The sequence below is a fragment of the Triticum urartu genome, chromosome 5, assembly GCF_003073215.2.
Source record: "Triticum urartu cultivar G1812 chromosome 5, Tu2.1, whole genome shotgun sequence".
Classification (NCBI taxonomy): Eukaryota; Viridiplantae; Streptophyta; class Magnoliopsida; order Poales; family Poaceae; genus Triticum; species Triticum urartu.
In genome coordinates this window covers 18,015,676-18,021,099 of record NC_053026.1, presented here as the reverse complement: position 1 = coordinate 18,021,099, position 5,424 = coordinate 18,015,676, and the positions used below count along the sequence as shown (strand labels likewise).

The window sequence follows — 5,424 nt, the reverse complement described above, 5'->3', positions numbered from 1 at the left end:
CGGATGAAAGGTTTGAGATCATAGCAATCGCGCCCAACAGCCAACCAATTGAACCCATCCGAACAAAGAACGCATTTGTTGCTCAGTGCGGGGTTCTGGTTAGGGACAAGATCCCGATCAGCATCCAGCAATGGTTAAAGCCGGCTACAGAAGACCCTGAGGTGTCTTACGTTAATGATATGCAGAAAAATGATCTTTGGACTGAGCTGAAGTCAAATTTCACCCTACCGCCAGAGGATGATCCGGAGAAGCCAGTTAAAGAGCAATTAATCAAGTCTTTTGCTCTTAAGAGGATGGCAGACCTATTCAGGAGGTGGAAGAAAGAGCTGAATAGGTTTGTCGATAAAAAAGAGACACCAGAATTCAAGGGCAGATATGAGAAGATCAGAGATCACTGTCCCGCATTTGTGGCCAACAAGACATCGGAAAAGAGTAAGAAGATGTCGGTGACAAACAAGAAAAATGCTGCGAATAAGAAGCTTCACCATCGCACGGGGTCAGGTGGCTACCTCGTAGCCCGGCCTAAGTGGGCCAAGGCTGAGAATGATCTGGTTGAAAAAGGGATCGAACTAGAGACAATGAACTGGCCAGACCGTTGCCGGACTTGGTTCTTCGGGGCTGGCGGAACCTTGGACCCTGTAACAGGGAAGTGCATTTGGACGGACGATCAAATGGACATACCAGTGAGGAAGCTTCGGTACTATATCGTTGTAGCGCGGAAAGGGACGTTCCTTCCAGACAGAGAGAACGACGAGCTCACAAAGGCCCTCGGAAATCCTGAGCACCCTGGACGGACACGAGGCATGCCAGGCTCCATTCCGTGGAAGGTTGGGTTTCCGGACGCACACGGTTACAAAAGCCACAAGAGGAGGAAAAAATTGCAGCAGACCGAACTGCGGGCGCTGCATGTAAGGGTACAAGTGATAGAGGAACGAGAAGCAAATCGCAGCAAACGACTTGCCGAAGCTTCCCCTGAAGCTACCCCGCCATCTCAGCGGAGAAGCAGCGTGGCTTGCACCGAGCTGCTTCAGCCGGAGCTTGTCTTGACGGCTCCTGCCAGCTATCCCGTGGATGCTATCAGGGAGGATCAAAATTGCCACCTTATGATGCAATGGATTAATATGAAGGTCAAGGCGGCTGTTGGCTCTGTTTTTCCTAATGAACCCGGCGCAACTTTTCACTGTCGGCCGATTCCAGAAGGATATGCTAAGGTGATGGTGGATGAAATAACGGAGGGATTTGAGGACCTCCCGCTTGGCCACCCTACCGGAGAAGGGGAGACTCGGCTGGGTTCTTCTCTGAAGACTCCATGCCTATGGCGGAAGGAGCTCATCAACCTTCCGAACTGGATGCCTCCGCCTCCTCCTCCTCCTCCGGTGAGTCAGGGCACTCCGCCTCCTCCACCGCCTCCTCCTCCGGCGAGTGACGATCAGGGCCCTCGGCCGGCTCCTTCTCCGGCGCGTGGCAGCACACCGCCTTCTTCTCTGCCTGGGCCGACGCGCCCGAGCAGCCAGCCTCCTCCTTCTCCGCCTCGTCAGCAAGGGCGGAAGAGACCTGCCGCCGCTCCAGCTGCTCTGGCGCGTCGTAGTCCTTCTCCTCCGCCTCGTAAGCATGTAAAGAAGACAACCGCTTCGTCTGCTTGGTCGGCGTCTAGCAGTACAACCAGAGGCGGGAGGACATACAGATTCGGTCCTTCTCTGAAGAGTCCACAGAAGTTACCATACGAGAGGACCCCGGAGGAGAACGCGAAGATCGCGCGAACCGAAGTGGATGACTGGTTTCAAGGGTTGAAAGCAAAGAGACTTCCACCTCCGGAGGAGAAGGTAGATCCGGTGAAAGTGAAGCGCACTCTGGCTGCCCTGGCAAAACCACCCAAGTCTCCGCCGAAAGGCAACTATGAGCGCATTATTGCAAAGACATGGGCCGAGGCGGAGCGGTCGGGAAGTACAGTCAGTGATCAAAGGCTGAAAGAATGACGAGCAGCTGGGAAACAAATTGCCTAGCTCGGCGAACAAGCGAAGCAATCGTGCCCCCCGCTGAAGGTGCCTAGCGACATCGTCGATCCGAGGATGGTGCCCGGTTATTGCAATGTTGACGATTACCTGCCCGACGATGTATATTATGATGCCATGGAGGTGCAGATACACAGATACGAGTACGGGAAGCCTCTCGTCAAAGATGAAAAATCTTTAACAACGATGATGCGAAGATTACATGATTGGTACTTGAAAATCTGCAGAGAGTCTAGGGGGAGGAGTACTTTGTATGCGAGAGTTAAACCGGAGCATGACCTCGTTGGAATTGAACTGTTGCCTATTGCATTTGAGGAGTTCTATCAAATTTTCAATCAATTGGCCCTCGATAAAACAACGGTCACCTGCTACTGTCTGTAAGTACTACTACTTTTGTCATTAAGTCTCTCTATATAGCTCATCTCTTTCATTGCATGTATTTATAATTATCCTCACTATATTATGCACATTGAAGATCGCCGAATTGAATAAAAGACAAATCGGTGATATTGGGTTCGTTAACACATATCTCATAGATGCAACTGAGGTTGAACATCGTCCCGAAGATACCGAGGCCAACTTGCTACGATCATTCAAAATAAATGAACACAAAGATATAATACTCTTTCCTTACAACTTCAAGTGAGTGTTACTGTCTTGTGCATATTCGGTTTCCCTTATATATTAGTCCAGGTTATAGTAATGTAATTGATGAGTTATGCATGCGTGCGCAGGTTCCACTATATTCTCCTAGAGATTAGGCTTGAGCAGGGAGTAGTAACTGTCTTGGACTCTAGACGAAAAGAACCCCAGGAGTATGCGGACATGATTGAAATCCTCAAGAAGTAAGTTAAATCAATCATTATCCACCATATCAGCAACTTTGTTCATTTCCTGATATCAAGTAATTGTTTTCTTTGTCTGGCAGAGTTTGGAGAAAATTCACCAGAAAAGCTCCGGGACTGCCGAAGGAGCTGCAATTTAGACACTCGAAAGTAAGTACTATAGTAGCATGTCCCGCGCATCTCCTAGTGATTCAAGCACTAGTTTCATCAATACCATTTAGCATTCTTGCTTATCAGTTTGATTGACCTCTATTTCTTGTAAAGTGGTTGTGGCAGGAACAAGGGAATGATTTCTGTGGATACTACGTCTGCGAGTCCATCCGCCACACGACTTGTGAGAGGGGCGGGTACTCTGACTAACAATATGAAGTGCGTAAATAACAATATTCACAATTTTATTTTATTACCATCATTTGTGTTGAGTTTCATTCATTCATATATATATGTATTGACCCCCTTCTTCAAATTAGATGTTTCGGAAGCGGAATGAACTCCTAGCACCAGCTCGCATGCGAGCAATTCAAGAGGAATTGGCGGCATTCTTTGTTGACCACGTGATCGCTGAAGACGGAGAATACTATGTGGACCATGCGTCCGTATGATTATATTTGTAAGAGATAATTATTGTATATATGTAGCCGGTAGTGTCGGATAGATATACGAGAGCTTGTTGTTCGACCAATCTCTCGGAGAAGGAGAGGTGGTCGATATCACTTCTCTCTGTATGCATATATGTTCATGACGATCTTCTGTTTCCTTCGTTTGCTTACTAGCTAGCTAGCGTGTCTAGTCATCTCTATACGTATGTATAGTACGTAGCGTCGACCAAGCACGGACATAAGAGAGGACACTTCTCTCTATTAATTATAGCTAGCTAACACAATATATGAAACACCTAAATTAACCCCCCAAAACCCCCAAACCCCCCCCTTTAAAAAAAACAAAAACCCCAGCCACAGAAATGCTGACGCGTGGATGCCTATTGGTCCCGGTTGGTGCCGCCAACCGGGACCAAAGGGTCTCCTGCCTGGGCTCTGCGCACTGCCCATGTGGAGGCCCATCAGTCCCGGTTCTGGATTGAACCGGGACTAAAGGGTCGGGGCATTAGTACCGACACTTTAGTCCCGGTTCAGGAACCGGGACTAAAGGCCCTTACGAACCGGGACTATAGGCCCTTTTTCTACTAATGTAAACCAATGCATTGTAGCTAAGAACACCTTTTGCCGAGTGGGGCAATCAATAAAGACCACCTTTTCCGAGTTTAGCACTCGGCAACGCCTTGTTTGCCGAGTTTTGTTGTTTTACCGACCGTTTCGCTGACGATACTCGGCAAAGTACCTGTTTGCCGAGTTTTAATTTTTGCCAACTACTTCTTTGGAAGGAACTCGACAAAGATACTATTGTCGACTGCCTAATTGCACTCGGGAAAGACGAAAATTCCAGTAGTGAAGCTTTAATGGAGCAAGTGCTTGTGTTTAGCCAGTTTCTTGAACCATTGGACTTGATCATGGGACAGCCGATGAAAGAGTTCAGGTGGACTAAACACAACGAACTCGTGTATATGAGTGGAAACGTCTCTGTTAAAACCCGCAAGGCCTTGATGGTGGACTTCAATGATATCGAGAGCGAGTCCAAGGTGATGCTTGCATCTACCAAGGTGTGTGGAGAAGGTATCACCCTCTTTGGAGCGTCGCGTGTGGTGCTCCTCGATGTTGTGTGGAACCCTTCTGCCCAAAGGCGGGCAATTTGATGTGCATATCGAATTGGTCAGCAGAGGATTGTCCATACATACAATCTAATCGTAGAAGGAACACAAGAGAAGGCAAATATGATATATAAGCTAATAAAGACCAAATGTCCAAATTGTTCTTTTCAAGAGAGGCACAGCGTGCGAAGTGCAACCCGTCATCATAATCTATTTCCAATGTCAGGATTTTGGAACAAATGACGGAAGATGAAAATCTGAAAGAGATTTTTGTGAAAATTCTCCCATTGTAGTGACAGTAGCACTTGTAGATCTCAGGTAAATGGAAGCTTCTAAGGTTAGAATGTTGCAATTTCCATATTTGTTTGTGGTACTTATCCTATTATATCATTATGGTGGACAAGCAGGTGTTCTACAAGTACGCCTCTCTGCTGGATTTCCATATTTGTTTGTGGTAAATAGAAGCTTCTAAGGTCAAAATGGATTCTTCCACAAAAGAAGTAAATTCTTTGCCAGGTACTGAAAAATAGAAATTCGAAATTCAGATCGTATATATGGTACGCCTCTCTGCTGGAGCCGGCGGCATGATCCGGCCATGGCATCCGATTCCGGCTTCCTGACCGTGCTACCACACCATGACTACCTGTGAGATTCCATCCTTGCAGCAGTGAGATTCCACGAACGATTCGTAGTGGGAGGAGATAAGGTTGACGTGGTGATGAGGTTCGGGGGCTCATCTGTGCCATTGGCAACAACAATGGAGGAGGTGGTAGGGCTCATCCTTGGTCGTCAGGCAATGACTCAGTATACGTATGTCTCCTCTATCTATTTCTAGGAATCCTATACTCCCTTGTAATCGTTT

At 47.4% G+C, this 5,424-nt stretch overlaps 1 pseudogene; it reads left to right on the top strand.

Moving 5' to 3' along the window:
- Positions 1 to 4,364: 4,364 nt before the first annotated feature.
- Positions 4,365 to 4,855, top strand: LOC125506639 (annotated as a pseudogene).
- Positions 4,856 to 5,424: the final 569 nt, after the last annotated feature.